General features: G+C 44.2%; 1 protein-coding gene across 4 annotated transcripts in view; it reads right to left on the bottom strand.

Moving 5' to 3' along the window:
* The window catches only part of tln2b (talin 2b), a 293,811-nt gene extending 284,934 nt beyond the window's left edge, over window positions 1–8,877 (bottom strand). Inside the window, exon 1 of one of the 4 annotated variants that reach the window (XM_068015241.1) lies at window positions 8,811–8,877. The gene's annotated coding sequence lies outside the window, so the exon portion shown is untranslated. Of the gene's footprint in view, window positions 1–8,779 lie in introns of all 4 variants that reach the window. The other 3 variants (XM_068015242.1, XM_068015244.1, XM_068015247.1) reach the window with 3 other exon arrangements.
* Window positions 8,878–20,223: the final 11,346 nt, after the last annotated feature.

Raw genomic sequence — 20,223 nt, 5'->3', positions numbered from 1 at the left:
CTGCTTCCACCACCCTTACAGGCAATGCATTCCAGATCACAACTCAATGCGTAAAAAATTGTCATAGCTTCCCCTTGGATTTTTTTGCCAATTACCTTAAAACCGTGTCCTCCGGTTCCAAACCCTCCCCCCAGTGGAAACTTAAAACCACTCAATTTGAACACCTCTATTAAATTTCCCTTAACTTACTCTGCTTTTAGGAGAACAATTCTATCTTTTCCAGTCTCATAACATAACTAAGTTTTTCATTCCTGGTACCATTTGAGTAAATCTCCTCTGTATTCATTAGAAGGTATGATAGCAAAATGGTTATGTTACTGGGCTAGTAATCTGGAGGCCTGGACTAACGATTTGGAGATTGAAGGTCAAATCCCATCACAGCAAGACTGAGAATTTAAATTCAGTTAATTAAATGAATCTGAAATAAAAAGCTAGTCTCAGTAATGGTGACCATGAAATGCATCTGGTCATCCATGTCCTTTAGGGAAGGAAATCTGCCATCCTTACCCTGTCTGGCCTACATGCGAGTGCAGACCCATTGCAATGTGGCTGACTCTGAACGGCCCTCTGCAAGCCATTTCAACAAGATATTTAAGAAGGCTGCTCACCATCATGTTCTCAAGGGAAATTAGGGATGGGCAATAAATGCAGGCCTAGCCAGCGATGCTTGCATCCTGTGAGTGAATAAAAACAAGGGGTTCGACATCCTTCCTAAAATGTTGTGCCCACAATTGAACGCAGTGTTCCAACTGAGGCCTAACCAGAGATGTGGAAACGTTTAACATAACACCCTCGTTTTTGTACTCTGTGCCCCCCGTTTATAAACTCCAGGATTCGATATGCTTTTTTAATGAATGACAACAGCGCACAACTTGCTAGCCAACCAGACTCTCCTGATTTTCGCCATGGTGTTCTAAAATGGTTCTAACTGCCAATAAAAGATTCTCACCAACATCTATCCCATTGATAAATTACCCTGCATCAGAGATCAACTTGTGGGGCGACGACATTCAACGCACCGACTCCATGTTTTCCCCTCGGTCCCTCAGGCCATATTCCCAAGTAGCTAACGTGTTGCCAGGTTCATCCAAACTCGGGTCCCGGAGACAGATGCTTGTGGGTTTAAGTCCCACTCCAGAGACTTGAGCACTGAATTCACTCCCAGTGCAGTACTGATTTAATGCTGCACTGTCAGAGATGCTGTTTTTTCACTGTTGCTGGTTTACACTGGTTAAATTAACACTGTATTGTTTAGTGCTGAAGCATTATCTGTTGATAAGCACTGGAGCATAGTGTCATGTGCTGCACATTGTATCTTTAAATTGCAATATAACAAATCAAAGTGCGACATCAGAACAAATCTGGAGTGAATTTGCGTCAGTCTGTCTCAACATCTCATTCTCGGGATCTCTCTATCAACCAACATACCTGAAACATTGTCAGAGTTCATGACCTCTCTTTACATACAAGGCATAAAGACCGTCTGTATCATTCTGTCCAAAGACTCAAGTACACGAACAGTCTCACTGGAGTCCATCTCTCTATTATCCTAACAAAGCCTGCCATCAAAACCAATTCCTCTAAAGCACTAAACCCCCCATCAAAGCCCAACCTTCTTATACTTCAATCCCTCCAGGTAACACCCAACTCCATTTACAATACTCCCATTGCCTTGGTCTCTACTTGTTAACCCAGCAGGCAATTCCAAACATTTATCCCTCTCGGTGAAAATGTTCTTCCAAATAGCTGCTGCTGATCAGCTGAAACTCTGGCCCCTATTTCATGATCCATCTGATTTAATATTTTGGATACCTCAGTGAAGACCTTCGCTTTTTAGGCTATGCAGTTCCAACTTCTCCAGCATTTCCTGGTAGCTCATCCACATTGTTTCGGAAATTATCGCAGTCATTCTCCACATCCTATTCCAGCCAAACAGTTTCTGTGGTCTGGTGAGTACAATTCAATACAATTTGCCAACACCCATCTGACGAGTGCCCAGGAAAACCTCAGCATGATCTCAGGAGCCTTGTACTCACTGGCTGATTATACAGCCCAGTGAAGGCTTTGCTGTTTAATTTCATGCCACACTGTCAAGACAATGAAAAGGACAAGTCCCTTTAAAATTTGCCCACCCTTACTCCGTTTAACTCATTCTCATGCCCCACAGGTTCCCACTCAGCGTGCCAGCAATGCCCACATCCCATGAACAAATAAAATAAAAACAAAAACTACTGGAAATGCACAGGAGGTCTAGCAGCATCTGTGGAGAGAGAAACAGAGTTAACGTTTCAGGTTTTGGCAAGAGTTGTTCTGCCAAAAGTCATTGGCCTGAAACATTAACACTGTTTCTCTCTCCACAGGTGCTGCCAGACCTGCTGAGTATTTCCAGCGTTTTCTCTTTTTAGGTCAGATTTCTATAAACTGCAGCATTTTGCTTTATCATTACTGACAGGTAAAGAACCCAGTCTACAAGCGAGAAAACTGGATTGCAGGGAGAAGCTTACTCGAGTGGCCTTCCCTCAAATTCAATCTTGACCACAGAGTGTCAAGGTTTAAAACCAAATTCAGGGTTAATACGAAGAATCTCTTCACTGCACGGTCAACTGGGTGGACAGAGTGTAATACTCCAGAAAGTTTGATGTTGAAGGATTATGTTGAAACCAATCTTTACTCAGTCTTGCATTTATTTTACCACGTAAAAAGATTACAAGCATGCAGCTCCTCACTCATAACTTCCCCCAGTTTCTGTAAGCGTCTCCTTATATATACTCAAGTATTAGGGAACATGGTGGCATCGTGATAATGTCACTGAACCAGCAATCCAGGCTAATTCCCTGGGACGCGAGTTCAAATCCCACCATGGCAGCTGGTGGAATTTAAACTCAATAAATAAAAAATCTGGAACTGAAAGTTAGATTCAGCAACGGTGCCATGAAACGATCATCAATTGTTGTAAAAACCCATCTGGTTCACTAATGTCCCTTTAGGGAAGGAAATCTGCCATCGTCACCTGGTCTGGCCTACATGTGACTCCAGACCTACAGCAATGTGGTTGACTCTTAATTGCCCTCTGAAATGGCCGAGCAAGCCAGTCAGTTGTCAAGGGCAATTAGGGATGGGCAACAAATAATGCCCACATCCCATGAAAGAGTTAAAAAAAAAAAATCCTTGATTAACACCCTCCACCTGCATTTGATTAAACACAATTAACAGAGCTCTGAGTAAGGCACTGGTGTCAGAAACCTTGCATTATTGGAGGCTATGATAGGGGGAGATTAGGGTCTTGCTGGGAATCCATGAGCTGGGATGGATCAAATGGCCTTCCTCTGAATCGTGATCCACCCCTCCTTACTCTTGAGTGCTATTACCCCCATTGTGATTGAGATACATGGGTATCTCCACCACCCACATGTCTATTTTGAGGGCGAGCGTATGTTGTCTGGATTTACCAGCGTATATTCCACTGAACAGTTCACTGGGGTTTCCTCCACTCCAGATCAGCCTGGCCATACAAGCTGTCAGAGATTTCAATCTCACCCCATAATTGCCAACACAAAAACCTTAGTGAAAAACAACCAGAGTGGCCAGCCAGAAATAAAAACAGAATTTAAAAATAGTTTACCCATTGTGTTCAGAATCAATAGCAGAGAATCCAAAACCGACTGCTGTTTTACAGTGGAATCGGGAGGCTATTCCGAACTTTAGATACTGCTCTCAAGCCAGCTACCACGACAGTGCTGATTAGACCCCCCCCCCCCCCACCAGATTGTAGGGGATGGTTTGAAGGTGGCCTGTTGTCCCCACTTGTCCTGAGCTGATGAGGCCTCACTCAAGGGCTGATGAGTATCTGGCTGAGAGGAGAGTGTCACGATAACACAAATTGTCGTCACAAAATGCAGTGCAGAAAGATCGGGGGCGGGGGGGGAAATGTCACTCCAATGTTACTACAACATGCGAAGGGTTTAGTCTTAATGATTGTGACCCTGTTAAGCTGTAAATTCTGAATTTAAATGTGTGAAAACAAGAGCATCTATTTATCATAAACACTGAATTGCTTGGCTCCAGCAATTTTGCAACATAATCTCCTCGGAGTATTAAAAGCATAAAATTCCAATGTTGTTGCCTTTGACCACTGAATTCCCACATCCCGGAATTAGACAGGCTAAATCGGTCAAATATTTAATCACCACCGATTGTTCTGCTTTGATTTCATGTCGTGTTCCACAGTCTTGCCAAGGATGTGGTTCAACTGAGCTTCCACCTCCTGTGCATTGGTCACAAGGAGAGCTCCCAAAGCACTTCTAACCCCAAGCAGATCCCATTCCTCACTCCCAAAACTGCATCCCTTCATCCCTCCTCGCGAGTTAGTTTCCAACTGGAGCGCTGCGGCTCAGCAAAGTTATACTGGCCTTGCAGGGGGTGCAGTGCAGATTGACAAAAGTGATGCTGGGCTCAAAGAGTTAAACGAGGACAGGTGGCAGAAACCTGCTTTCCCTTGAGTTTAGAAGACTGAACTGGGGTATTTAAAATGAGTAAGGGACTGGATTGGGTAGATACAGAGGGACAGATTTCCTCTGGTGAAGGAATCCAGAACAAAGGGCACAGTTTGAAAATTAGAGCTGGGATATTCAAGACTGAAATCAGGGCTGTGGATACTGGGGCAATCAACATTTTCAAAATCCCAAGGGGAGTAGATAGAATCATAGAAAGTTTAAGGCACAGAAGGAGGCCACTTGGCCCATTGTGTCTGTGCCGGCTGAAAAATGATCCACCTATTCTAATCCCACCTTCCAGCATTTGGTCCGTAGCCCTGCAGATTCACAGCACTTGAGGTGTATATCCAGACTCCTTTTTTTTGTTTGAGAGTTGAGGGTTTCTGCCTTCAGGCAGTGAGTTTCAGACCCCCACCACCCTCTGGGTGAAAAAGGTTTTCCTCATCTCCCCTCTAATTTTTCTACCAATCACTTTAAATCTATTGCCCCTCGTCACTGACTTCTCTGCTAAGGTGAATAGACCCTTCACCTCCACTCTATCCAGGCCCCTCAAAATTTTGTACATTTCAATCAGATCTCCCCTCAATCTTTTTTGTTCTGAGGAGAACAACCCCAACCTATCTAATCTTTCCTCAAAACTGCATTTTTCCAGTCCTGGCAACATCTTCGGAAATCTCTTCTGTACCCTCTCTAGTGCAATTACATCCTTTCTATAATGAGGTGGCCAGAACTGCTCACAGTACTCAAGTTGTTACCTAACCAATGATTTATACAGTTCCAGCATATCTTCCCTGCTCTTATAATCTATACCTCGGCTAATAAAGGAAAGGATTCCTTCTGCCGCCTTAACGGCCTGTCCTGTTACCTTCAGGGATCTGTGGACATTCACTCCAAGGTCCCACACTTGCTCTACACTTCTCAGTATTTTCCCACTAATTGTGCATTTCTTTGCCTTATTTGACCTCCTCAAATGCATTACCTCACACTTCTCCAGGTTGAATGCCATTTGCCACCTTTCTGCCCATCTGACCAGACCATCAATATCTTCCTGCAGCCTACAGCTATCCTCCTCGCTATCTACCACACAGCCAATCTTTGTGTCATCTGCAAACTTCTTGATCATGCCTCCGACATTTACGTACAAATCATTAATATATACCACAAAAAGCAGGGAACCCAGTACTGAGCCCTGCGGAAAGCCACTGGAAACAGCCCTCCAACTGCAAAAACACCCATCAACAATTACCCTTTGTTTCCTGCCACTGAGCCAATTTTGCAACCACCTTCCTGCATTTCCCTGGATCCCATGGGATTATATATTTTTTTAAATCAGTCTGCCATGTGGGACCTTGTCAAAAGTCTTGCTAAAATCCATGTAGACCACATCAACTGCACTACCCTCATCTATCTTCCTTGCTGCTTCTTCAAAAAAATTGATCAAGTTGGTCAGACAAGATCTTCCCTTAACAAATCCATGATGACCGTTCTTGATTAACCTGTGCCTTTCTAAGTGACAGTTTATCCTGTCGTTCAGAATAGATTCCAATAATTTGCCCACTAATGAGTTAGACTGACTGGCTGTAATTATTTGGTCTATCCCTCGCTCCCTTTTTAAACAGAGGTACAATGTTAGCAATTCTCCAGTCCTCCGGCACCACACCTGTATCCAGTGAGGACTGGAAAATGATGGTCAGACCCTCTGCAATTTACTCTCTTGCTTCTTTTAAGCCTGGGGTACATTTCATCCGGCCCTGGTGATTTATCAACTTTCAAGGATGCTAATCACATTAATACATCCTCTCTCCTAATGTTGATCACATCCAATACTTCACACCCCTCTTCCTTAACTACAATATCTGCATCATTCACCACCCCCCACTTTTGTGAAGACGGACACTAAATATTCATGAGAAACCATAGCAACATCTTCCACCCCTACACATAGGTTGCCTTTATGGTCTTTTATGGGCCCTACTCTCCCCTTAGTTATCCTCTTACGCTGAAAGTATTGATAAAACATCTTTGGGTTCACCTTGATCTTGCTTGCCAATATTCTTTCATGCCCTCTCTTTGCTTTCCTAATTTCTTTTCTGATGCCACCCCTCCACTTTCTATACTGCTGTTGGCTTTCTGTAATATTGAGTTCTCGGTGTCAGACGTAAGCTTTCCTTTTCTGCCTTATCTTACCCTGTCGGCTCCTTGCCATCCATGGGGCTCTAGAATTGGCCATCTCACTCTTTTCCTTTGTGCTAACATATTTATTTTGAACCCCTTGAATCTCCCATTTGAATTCCTCCCACTGCTCTGAAACTGATTTACTTTCAAGTAGCTATTCCCAATCCAATTTCGCTAAATCACTCCTCAGTTTAGTAAAATTGGCCTTTCCCCAATTGAGAACTCTAACTCCTGTTCTATCCTTGTCCTTTTCCATAATTATGTTAAAACTGACTGAATTATGATCACTCCCACCAAAATGCTCTCCCACTGCCACTCCTTCCACCTGCCCATCTTCATTTCCTAAAATGAAGTCTAAAACTGCTTCCTCTCTTGTTGGACTTGTTACATACTGGGCAAAAAAGTTCTCCTGAATGTACCTCAAGAATTCTGCTCCCTCAATTCCTTTCACACTTACACTATCCCAGTTAATATTGGGCTAGTTAAAATCCCCTACTATTACTGTCCTATTGTTCTTGCACTTCTCAGAGATTTGCCTACATATCTGCTCTTCTATCTCTCTCTGACTGTTTGGGGTCTATAGTACACTCCCAGCAGTGTGATTGCCCCTTTTTTGTTCCTTAGCTCAATCCATATCGCCTCATTCGATGAATCTTCCAACATATCATCCCTCCTCACAGCTGTAATAGTTTCTTGGACCAAAATTGCCACACTCCCTCCTTGCTCATCCCCCTCCCTATCAGGGTCTGAAAACCCTGTAACCAGGAACATTGATCTGCCATTCCTGTCCCTCCTTAAGCCTTGTTTCTGTAATAGCTACGATCGTTGTTAGATAAGGGCATTAATAGATATGGGGGGGCGGGGAAGAACAGGTAAACGAAGTTAAGATACAGATAAGCAATTATCTAACAGATTGACAGAACAAGCATGAGAGGCGGAGTAACCTCCTGAGGTTCTGAACTGCTCCAGTAAAAAAAAACCTTGCATTGATAACCAGTGTAACTGCAGCATATCTAACAGGAGATAATCCTCGTGGGTACCCCGCACAGATTCCCAGTGTAACAGAAATCTCCCCAATAAAAGCCTTGCACTGATTCCAGTATCACCATTGCACGATGCCAGTCTAACAGTTAGACCCTAGTTTCAATGGGAGATGTGATCAGGGCTCACTCCGTTCCGTTTCCAGCACTCGGAACAAGGTGGCGCAAAATTCCCAATCAACGGGAATTCAATCCGTCACTGACCCCTCCCCATGCGACCACACATTCACTGCAAAAGCCCCCCCGGAGCAATGCTGCATTATCACCCACCTCACCCTGACTGGGTACCAACTGAGAAAGGGGAGCCCACCAACATTGGATTTCAACACAAGAGCGAAACACGGCGGATGCTGGCGATCTGAATCGGACTGCAGTACTGGAGAAACGGGGTGGGGGAAGTGAGCGTTTTACTCTTTTAACCAGGCGAGCCCACCCTTCTCGACATGATCCCCCAGCTCCGAGGGGTCTGCTACATTATAAAGGATGCTAGCCCAGTCTCAATCCCCTCCACACACACACATACACAATGCAGTCCACATTACACAACGCGCCGCATCCTCGGAAACTTTCCATTCAGAGCCCACACTCCGCTTACACTTGGAGGAGAGGGAGACACAGTTTACATATCTAGAGAAGATGCACTGGGAAATATGGCGGCTGCAAATCTCCTTAAACCCATGGCCGAGGTAACCTGATAGATAAACCACATCATGCAAAAAAGAGAGAGCAGGGAGACTAGCAGCGCAAACACACAGCAATCATTTCACATCCAAACATTTTAGGCAGAGTCTGCAGCAAAGTGCAGGATTTTTTTTAAAAATCCTATCAATGCAGCAAACTGCAACACGAGGGAGGTGAAATTCACCTCAGCCAATAGTTGGCAATGTGGTTTTACTCCCTCCTTGCGTTTCCAACTGACACCCATTTTCCACGCTGCAATAAACCCATTTTTTCCCCCTAACAGAAAAACGTGCTGAAATTGGACAGAGAATCTTTGACAAAGACACAATCAAAAAAAAAAGCAGAGGATTGTGAGGCTCCGCCACACCAGGGAGACAGAGAGAAACTTACAGGAAACTGACAGCGCTGAAATTGACCGTACCTGTAGCATTCCTAGGCAGGCATTGCCACTGATAGAATTCACAGCAACAAGCCCTCCTCCAGTTAAGCAACAACACAAAAAAAAACACAAAGATTTCAGGAGCACTATGGCCGGAAAAGCGTCATCATTCCGGGACTACAGATTTTAGCGGTGAAAGGTCACCTTCCCAAATCCTAAATAGCAGGAGTGACTGGGTGGGAAATCCTAACTTGGATTTTCCAGCTGTGGTCCAGAATGTAACGTGAAAGAGCTCCGGGGCTGCGCTGGTGCAAAGTGTCTATTCCCCGGGACTTGCCCCTCCTTCTGGACACCCCCTGCCCTTATCCAAGCCTCCCCGCCTCAGATATCGGTCAACTGGGGAGGTTGCCAGATTCAATTCATCGGCTTCGACTTTCCCAATTCATGTGAAACCAGCAAAGCGCCGCCTTGTCCCATTTCACCCCCGCAAACCCACAGGTTCAGAGGCATGCCCTCAGCTGCATCCATGCAATGTGCTAAATAAATTTGGGAGGTTGGGGACAGCTCAAATGCCAACACAATTAACAATAAATTCCGATTTCTCGACACATTTTTGCAATAAAATTGCAATTTATTTTTCTCAAGGAACCGGTTTTGCTCTTGCAGAGATGCCCAAAGTAAGTGGTTGGGTGTTTGTGAACATTCAAAACTGCACAATCACAAAAAAACTTAGAACGTTTTTTTAAAAAAAACTAAATTGAGATGGAATGTTATCAAAAGCTGAAGCTCTTGCTGTTTCACACGAACATAACTTACTTAAACACATTTTAATGGAACTAATTGTAAACTATGCAAAAACTAAACAGGATTCCTAAACTTTAATATTGCACTGGTTGGCCCAACAATTTGCAATTCAAATTACTAAATACCTGATATTTTTGCAAGAAGAGAATATAGGTTAAAAGCAGTTTCTTCATCGAGATGTGATGAGTGAGACTATTTAACAGCACTTTCAGTTCAGTTCAGTTAAATGAATTCTTTAAAATTTCAAATGTGTATGGAGTTTGAATGGATAGTGTTTAAGCTTATAGTTTCTGACAGATGCCCCTCTACGTTGCTTTCATTGATCTCACCAAAGCCTTTGACCTCGTCAGCAGAGGTGGTCTCTTCAGACTACTAGAAAAGATCGGATGTCCACCAAAGCTACGAAGTATCATCACCTCATTCCATGACAATATGAAAGGCACAATTCAGCATAGCGGTGGCTCATCAGACCCCTTTCCTATCCTGAGTGGCGTGAAACAGGGCTGTGTTCTCTCACCTACGCTGTTTGGGATCTTCCTCTCCCTGCTGCTTTCACATGCGTTCAAGTGTTCAGAAGAAGGAATTTTCCTCCACACAAGATCAGGTGGCAGGTTGTTCAACCTTGCCCGTCTAAAAGCGAAGACCAAAGACCGGAAAGTTCTCATCAGGGAACTCCTCTTTGCTGACGATGCTGCATTAACATCTCACACTGAAGAGTGTCTGCAGACTCTCATCGACAGGTTTGCGGCTGCCTGCAACGAATTTGGCCTAACCATCAGCCTCAAGAAAACAAACATCATGGGGCAGGACGTCAGAAATGCTCCATCCATCAATATCGGTGACTACGCTCTGGAAGTGGTTCAAGAGTTCACCTACCTAGGCTCAACTATCACCAGTAACCTGTCTCTAGATGCAGAAATCAACAAGCGCATGGGAAAGGCTTCCACTGCTATGTCCAGACTGGCCAAGAGAGTGTGGGAAAATGGCGCACTGACACGGAACACAAAAGTCCGAGTGTATCAAGCCTGTGGCCTCAGTACCTTGCTCTACGGCAGCGAGGCCTGGACTACGTATGTCAGCCAAGAGCGACGTCTCAATTCATTCCACCTTCGCTGCCTCCGGAGAATCCTTGGCATCGGTGGCAGGACCGTATCTCCAACACAGAAGTCCTCGAGGCGGCCAACATCCCCAGCTTATACACACTACTGAGTCAGCGGCGCTTGAGATGGCTTGGTCATGTGAGCCGCATGGAAGATGGCAGGATCCCCAAAGACACATTGTACAGCGAGGTCGCCACTGGTATCAGACCCACCGACCATCCATATCTCCGCTTTAAAGACGTCTGCAAACACGACACGAAGTCCTGTGACATTGATCACAAGTCGTGGGAGTCAATTGCCAGTGATCGCCAGAGCTGGCGGTCAGCCATAAAGGCGGGGCTAAAGTGTGGCGAGTCAAAGAGACTTAGCAGTTGGCAGGAAAAAAGACAGAAGCGCAAGGGGAGAGCCAACTGTGTAACAGCCCCGACAAACAAATTTCTCTGCAGCACCTGTGGAAGAGTCTGTCACTCTAGAATTGGCCTTTATAGCCACTCCAGGCGCTGCTTCACAAACCACTGACCACCTCCAGGTACTTACCCATTGGCTCTCGAGACAAGGAGGCCAAAGAAGAAGTTTCTGACACTATTTTCCGACTCTCCAGCCTGAAAAATAAATATTTAGAAAGATGTGAGTATTAATATGATTATTTATTATTTATGATTATTTATCATGCCAAGCAGAAGGGCTGCCCGTGCATCAACACTAACAGAATTTCTTATCCACAGCTGTTACATAAGTTTCTAAATTCACTTGAAAAAGCCCTTCAAAACACTCCTGCACGGGGCCCACATCAGAGACACCATCTATGACTCAGCAATGACCACCTTTGGCAAACGTGAGAAGCAGAATGCAGACTGGTTTCAATCTCACTTTGAAGAGCTGGAACCTGTCATAGCCACTAAGCACATTGCACTGTTGAACTACAAGAAAGTTAACATCCGTAGCACTTAAAGTAGCTGGAAGCGCTGCACAAAGAACAGCCAGACGCTGTGCAAATGACTACTGGCAACACCTATGCAGTCGTATTCAGCTGACCTCCGACACTGGAAACATCAGAGGAATGTATGATGGTATTAAGAGAGCTTTTGGGCCAACCATTAAGAAGATTGCCCCCTCAAGTCTAAATCAGGGGGAAACGATCACTGACCAACGCAAGCGAATGGACCACTGGGTGGAGCACTACCTAGAACTGTACTCCAGGGAAAATATTGTCACTGATACCACGCTCAATACAGCCCAGTCTCTGCCAGTCATGGATGAGCTGGACGAACAGCCAACAAAATCGGAACTCAGTGATGCCATTGATTCTCGAGCCAGGGGAAAAGCCCCTGGAAAGGAAGGCATTACCCCTGAAATAATCAAGAGTTCCAAGCCTGCTATACTCTCAGCAGTCCATGAACTGCTTTGCCTGTGCTGGGATGAGGGAGCAGTACCACAGGACATGCGCGATGCCAATATCATCACCCTCTATAAGAACAAGGGTGACCACGGTGACTGCAACAACTACCATGGAATCTCCAGGGAATCCTTGGCATCAGGTGGCAGGACCGTATCTCCATGCAGAAGTCCTCGGGGCAGCCAACATCCCCAGCATATACACCCTACTGAGCCAGCGGCGCTTGAGATGGATTGGCCATGTGAGTCGCATGGAAGATGGCAGGATCCCCAAGGACACATTGTACAGCGAGCTCGTCACTGGTATTAGAACCAGTTGAGACTGAAACATGGTTTCATAAATACTCCAACAAACTCGCCGTGAGTGGAGATTTTGTTTTGTACTGTGTAAACTTGGGAATGCTGGGAGGATATGGAAGGAAGCGTGCAGCTGCTGTATGGAGTATCTCGAGGAAAATAAAAAGACGTGAGGAGCAGAATATTGACGCTGACACCCAGTCAGATGGGAATGTCCAGTTCTAATGTGGTAATGATGATGTTGATGAAAGAAATAAATGGATAGAAACGTAGTAAACTTGACTTTAATAGACAGATTCAGCAAAATGCACTCACAGTTTTAGGAAGTCAAATTACAAACTTTTATTGCAGGCAAATAAGGATGTTCTTGAGTTCCACAAATGCTTCTCCATTATGAGCTCATTGGGATCATTCCTTGTCGAAGCTCAGACAAGGAACTGCAAGTTATCACAATATAACTGTACAATGATAGATATCACAGTATAGCTATGTAATGAAAGGTGTCACAATATCATTGTACAGTGAAATTGGTCAGAATATAACTGAACAAGGAAAGGTGTTGTAGTCTAACTGTAGCATAGACGGTGAGCTCCAACTGCCCTTTCCTGGTTCCATTTCTATCTATCTAGTTGCAACCAGAGAATTATTTGCAATATCTACTCTTTATGATCCCACATTATTATCTTTGGAGTCCCTTCAGGATCTATCCTTGACCCACCACCCCCAGTTCTCATCTACATGCTCCCCCTCAGCAACATCCTTTGAAAACATCGCATCAGTTTGCACATGTTAGCTGACAATTCCTCATCTACCTCACCACCACCCTGCTCAATTCCTCTTGATGTGTCAGACTGCTTGTCTCACATCCAACACTGGGTGAGCAGAAATATTCTCCATCTAAATAATGGGAAGAACAAAACCATTGTCTTCAGTCCCTACCATAAAGTCTGTTCCCTAGCCACCGACTCCATCCCTCTGCCTAGCAACTGTCTGAGGTTGAACCCGACCATTTGCAACCTTGGTGTCATATTTGACCCCGAGATGAGATTCCGATCACATGTCCACACCACCAGAAAGACCACCTACTTCCAGCTCTGTAACATCGCCCAATTCCTCCCCTGCCTTAGCTCATCTGTTGTTGAAACCCTCACCCATAACCTTTTTGCCTCTAGAATTGACAATTTCAATGCTCTTGTGGTTGGCCTCCCATCTTCGCCTTGAGCTCATCCAAAACTCTGCCTCCTGTATCTTGTCTTTCACCAAGTCCCACTTACCCATCGCCCCTGTGCTCGCTGGCTCCCAGTCCAGCAATGCCTCAATTTTAAAATTCTTATTCTTGTTTTCAAATCCCTCATTGGCCTCACTCCTCCCCATCTCTGTAACCTCCTCCAGCCCTACAACCCTCTGAGATCTCTGCGCTCCTCCAATTCTGGATTCTTGCATATCCCCGATTTTAAGCCAGAAGTGCCGAGTGGATGATCCATCTTAGCCTCCTCCAGAGATCCTCAGCATCACAAATGCTAGACTTCAGCCAATTTGATTCACTCCAATTTATATCAAGGATTAGCTGATGGCACTGGATACTGCAAAGGCTAAGGGCCCTCACAGCATTCTGGCTGTAGTACTAAGGACTTGTGCTCCAGAGCTAGCCATGCCCCTATCCTATTAAAGTACAGCTAGACAAGGGCATCAACTCGAACATGTGGAAAATTGCCCAGGTATGTCCTGTCCAGAAAAAGCAGGACATATCCAATCCGTCCAGTTACTGCCCATCAGTCTACTCTCAATCATCAGCAAAGTGATGGAAGGGGTCGTCGACAGTGCTATCAAATGCCACTTACTCAGCAATAACCTGCTCACCGAAGCTCAGTTTAGATTCCACCAGGGCCACTCAGCTCCAGACTTCATTACAGCCTTGGTCCAAAAATGGACAAAGAGCTGAATTCCAGAAGTGAGGTGAGTGTGACTGCCCTTGACATCAAGGCAGCATTTGACCAAGTATGGCATCAAAGAGCACTAGCAAAATTGAAGTCAATGGGAATTAGGGGGAAAACTCTCCACTGGTTGGAGTCATACCTAGCACAAAGGAAGATGGTTGTGGTTGTTGGATGCCAATGATCTCAGCCCCGGGACATCACGGCAGGAGTTCCTCAGGATAGTGTTCTAGGCCCAACCATCTTCAGCTGCTTCATCAATGACCTTCCCTCCATCATAAGTTCAGAAGTGGGGATGCTCGCTGATGATTGTGCAGTGTTCAGCACCATTCGCAACTTTTCAGATACTGAAGCAGTCCGTGCCCACATACAGCAAGACCTGGACAACGTTCAGGCTGGGCTGATAAGTTGCAACATTTGCGCCACAGAAGTGCCAGGCAAAATCAAAATAAATGCAAGACTCCCAACCATCAACATTCTGGGGTTTACCAATTACTAGAAATTTATTTGAACCAGCCATATAAATACTGTGACTATGAAGAGCAGGTCCAAGAAGAAATATTGGGTGCTTGTGATGAAGGGATGGCAATAATCATGGGTGATTTTAATCTACATATAAACTGGAAAAATCAGATTGGCAATAGTAGCCTGGATGAGGGCTTCATAGAGCGCTTTTGAGATAGTTTCTTAGAGCAGCACAGTTCTGGAACCAACCAGAGAGCAGGTGATATTAGACTTTGTATTGTGTAACATGACAGGATTAATTAATGACCTCAGAGTAAAGGCACCAATAGGTAGTAGTGTCCACAATAAGATTTAATTTTACATCCCGCTTGAAAGAGAGAGGAGTGGGTCTAAGACTAGTATTTTAAACTTACATAAGGGCAACTATGTGGGCATGAAAGCTGAGCGATCTGAAGTGAACTGGTTACCAGGCTAGGAGATAGATCAACAGAGAAGCAGTGGCAGACATTTTAGGTGATATTTCAGAAAACCCAGAATAAATATTTTCTAGTATAAAGAAAATTTCTAAGGGGAGGACCTACCATCCGTGGTTAACTAAAGAAGTTAAGGAAAGCATCAGACTTAAGGAAAAAGCATATAATTGTGCAAAGATGAGTGGCAGGTCAGATGATTGGTCAGAATAACAAGAACGGCAGAGAATGACTAAAAGGTTAATCAGGTGAAAGAAATTAGAGTATGAGAGGAAGCTAGCTAGAAATGTAAAAACGGATAGCAAGAGTTTCCACAGGTATTTAAAAAGGAAAAGAGTAAGTAAAGTGCGTGTTGGCCCTCTAGTGAGTGAGAATGGGGAGCTAATAGTAGATAATAAGGAAATGGCGGATGAAATTAACTAATATTTTGCTTCCGTCTTCACTATAGAGGTTACTAAAAACATTCCAGTAATAGCTGTAAATCAGGAGGTGGAAGGAAGAGAGGAACATGGTGAAATTACAACCACCAGGGAAGCGGTACTGACCAAACTAATGGAGCTGCGGGCTGACAAGTCTCTGGGTCCTGATGGGCTTCATCCTAGGGTCTTAAAAGAGGTGGCTAATGAGGTAGTAGATGCGTGGTGTCAATTTTTCAAAATTTGCTAGATTCTGGAAAGGTTCCATCAGACTGGAAAGTATCAAATATAACCCCTCTATTCAAGAAGGGGGGCAGGCAAAAAACAGATAATTATAGGTCAGTTAGTTCGTGGGGAAGGTGTTAAGGAGGCGACAGTGGGGCACTTAGAAAAGCTCAAGGTAATCGGGAATAGACAGCATGGTTTTGTGAAAGGGAAATCATGTTTAACCAATATACTGGAGTTCTTTGAAGGAGTAACATGCGCTGTGGATAAAGGGGAGCCCCTTGACGTACTGTACTTGGATTTCCAGAAGGCATTTGACAAGGTGCCACATAAAAGGTTATTGCGCAAAGTAGGAGCTCATGGCATAGGGGGTAACATATTAGCATGGATAGAAGATTGGCTAGCTGGCAGAAAACAGACAGTATGCATAAATGGGTCCTTTTCTGATTGGCAGGATGTGACGAGTGGAGTCCCGCAGGAGTCTGTGCTGGGGCCTCAACTTTTTATATCAATGACTTAGATGAGAAAAGCGATGGCATGGCAGCCAAATTTGCAGATGACTCAAAGACAGGTAGGAAAGTATGTTGTGAAGAGGGCGTAAGGAGGTTGCAGACCGATATAGATAGGTTGAGTGAGTGGGCAAAAATCTGGCAGATGGAGTATAACGTGGGAAAATGTGAAGTTGTTCACTTTGGCAGGAAGAATAAAAAAGCAGAGTATTACTTAAACGGGGAACGACTGCACAATTCCAAGGTGCAGAGGGTTCTAGGTGTTCTAGTTGTTACGGCCAGGTGAGAAAGAGGTCTAGGGTTCCCTTTCAGCCTTCACCTGGTCTTACTGTAACAGGGTTTAATTTTAAACACACCGTGTTTTAGCGCCCCCTTGGTGAATCCTTGTTCACCGCTTTCCAATTATAAGGCAAAGGAGCCAGCACAAACAGGCTTTCTTAGTTTAAAAGAAGAAAAGTTGAAATTTATTCAACTTAAACTCTAATTCAGTTGACACCTACGGATACACGACACGCCCATGCTGGCATACATACGTGATACCTATATGAAAATAGAGACAGAAAAGAGCAGAAGAAAAATAAAGTGGAAAGGTTTGAGGCAATATCTGAAGAGTTGTTGTTACAGTTCTTTGAGCTGACTGCAGAGTCCTTGATTGTAGGTAGATCTTGCTTTTCGTTGGGGCCCAGTATTCTTCTTAAACCTTGTTCGCTGTCGGAGACTTTTCTCTCTTGGGGTTCATGTGTCTTCAGTGGATTCAGAGGCTTGTGAGAAAGAGATGGGAGCAGACAGGAGAGATCTTCTCAATCCAGGAGCAAACAGACTTTATGCCCAAACTGTTCGTACAAATTCAAAAAACTCAGATTGCCCAGCAGGTTAGTCATGTGATTAACTGGTTTGACCATGTCCTTTTGCGTATTCAGCCATCTTAGCAGTCAACCTGGAATGCGAGCTCCCCCACCATCAACGTCTGTTGATCAAAAGTCCATTGTGGGTTGAATGTGCCAGGGAATGGCTGCTTTGTCCTTCCAAACACTGTCTGTTAATATGCAAATATCTTTTCTAGCCATGGCTGATCTGTTTAACAAGTCCTTTCTTCACTCCAGTAACAGTTTAAAATCAATATTCATGACAAAATAACTTTCAAAGCAATTCTTGGCAGGTGGGGGCCTAGCATGACATAGTACAAAAGATTAGCATGCAGGTACAGCAAGTAATAAAGAAGGCTAATGGAATGCTACCTTTATTACGAGAGGAATTGAAAATAAAAGTAAGGATGTTATGCTTCAGTTATTCAGGACATTGGTGAGAACACATCTCGAATACTGTGTGCAGTTTTGGTCTCCTTATTTAAGGGAGGATGTGAATGTGTTAGCGGCGGTTCAGAGGAGGTTTACTAGATTGATACCTGAAATGAGCAGGTTGTCTTATGAGGCAAGGTTGGACAGACTGGGCTTGTTTTCACTGAAGCTTAGAAGAGTGAGGGGAGACTTGATTGAAGTTTATAAGATCCTATGGTTGAATTTAGAATACAGATGGAGAGTGTGAAGATAAAATCCAATACCAGGGTCCTGCGCTTGAACAAGGGGGACTACAATAGAATGAGGGAGGACTTGGCTAGACTAGACTGGAAACAAAGATTTTATTGTGGGACAGTTGACGAGCAGTGGAGGACTTTCAAAGCAATTTTTCAAAGTGCTCAGCAAAAGTATATTCCAGTGAAAAGGAAGGACTGGAAGAAAAGGGGTAATCTGCCATGGGTGTCTAAGGAAATAAGGGAGGCTATCAAATTGAAAAAGAAGGCATACAAAGTGGCCAAAAACAGCATGCAACTAGAAGATTGGGAAAACTTTAAAGGTCAACAGAGAGCCACAAAAAGGGCTATAATGAAAAGTAAGATAGAACATGAGAAAAAACTGGCACAGAATATAAAGACAGATATCAAAAGTTTCTATAAATATATAAAACGAAAAAGAGTGGCTAAAGTAAACGTTGGTCCTTTAGAGGATGAGAAGGGGAATTTAGTTATGGGATATGATGAAATGGCCGAGGCATTGAACAGGTATTTTGTATCGGTCTTCACAGTGGAGGACATTAATAACATGCCAGTAATTGACAAAGAGATGAACGTAGGTGAGGACCTGGAAACAATCATTATTACGAAGAGGTAGTGTTGGGCAAGCTAATGGAGCTAAGGATTGATAAGTCTCCTGGCCCTGATGGAATGCATCCTTGGGTACTAAAAGAGATGGCGGGGGAGATAGCAGGTGCACTGGCGATAATTTTCCAAAATTCACTGGACTCTGGGGTAGTCCCAGCAGATTGGAAAACAGCAGATGTGATGCCACTGTTTAAAAAGGGAGGTAGACAAAGGATGGAGAATTATAGACCGGTTAGCTTAACCTCTGTAGTGGGGAAGATGCTTGAGTCTATTATCAAGGAAGAAATAGCAGGGCAACTCGATAGAAATTGTCCCGTTGGGCAGACGCAGCATGGGTTCATGAAGGGCAGGTCATGCTTGACAAATCGTTTGGAATTCTATGATGACATTACGAGCAAGGTGGACAATGGGGACCCAGTGGATGTGGTGTCCCTAGATTTCCAAAAAGCCTTCGACAAGGTGCCGCACAAGAGGCTGCTGTATAAAATAAGGATGCATGGCGTTAGGGGTAAAGTATTAGCATGGATAGAGGATTGGTTGACTGACAGGAAGCAGAGAGTGGGGATAAATGAGTGCTATTCTGGTTGGCAATCAGTCACTAGTGGTGTGCCTCAGGGATCGGTGTTGGGTCCGCAATTATTTACAATTTATATAGATGATTTGGAGTTGGGGACCACTTGTAGGGTGTCAAAGTTTGCAGATGACACTAAGATGAGTCGCAGAGCAAAGTGTGCAGATGACTGTGAAACTTTGCAGAGGAACATAGATACATTGAGTGAGTGGGCAAAGGACTGGCAGATGGAATACAATGTTAATAAATGTGAAGTCATTCATTTCGGTAGGAGTAACAGTAAAAAGGATTATTACTTGAATGGTAAAAAGTTGCAGCATGCTGCTATGCAGAGGGACCTGGGTGTCCTTGTACATGAATCGCAGAAGGTTGGTCTGCAGGTACAGCAAATAATTAGGAAGGCAAATGGAATTTTGTCCTTCATTGCTAAAGGGATTGAGTTTAAAAGCAGAGAGGTTATGTTGCAGCTGTATAAGGTACTGGCGAGGCCTCACCTGGAGTACTATGTGCAGTTTTGGTCTCCTTACTTGAGAAAGGATGTACTGGCACTGGAGAGGGTGCAGAGGAGGTTCACTAGGTTGATTCCGGAGTTGAGGGGGTTGGCTTATGAGGAGAGACTGAGTAGATTGGGATTATATTCATTGGAATTCAGAAGAATGAGGGGGGATCTTATAGAAACATATAAAATCATGAAGGGAATAGATAAGATACAAGTGGAGAGTATGTTTCCACTGGCAGGTGAAGCTAGGACAAGAGGGCATAGCCTCAAGATTAGAGGGAGAAGATTTAGGACTGAATTAAGAAGGAACTTCTTCACCCAGAGGGTTGTTAATCTATGGAATTCCTTGCCCAGTGAAGTAGTTGACGCTTCTTCAGTAAACGTTTTTAAAGCTAAGGTAGATATCTTTTTGAATAATAAAGGAATTAAGGGATACGGTGAGAACGAGGGTAAGTGGATCTGAGTCCACGAAAAGATCAGCCATGATCTTATTGAATGGCGGAGCAGGCTCGAGGGGCCGGACGGCCTACTCCTGGTCCTACTTCTTATGATCTTATGATCTTATGATCCTGAAAGGTCTTGACAGGGTGAATGTGGTGAGTCCAGAACTGG

The sequence above is a fragment of the Heterodontus francisci genome, chromosome 35 (genome assembly GCF_036365525.1).
Source record: "Heterodontus francisci isolate sHetFra1 chromosome 35, sHetFra1.hap1, whole genome shotgun sequence".
Classification (NCBI taxonomy): domain Eukaryota; kingdom Metazoa; phylum Chordata; class Chondrichthyes; order Heterodontiformes; family Heterodontidae; genus Heterodontus; species Heterodontus francisci.
Note: the sequence above shows the minus strand (reverse complement) of the source record. Positions and strands in the feature narration are given on the sequence as shown.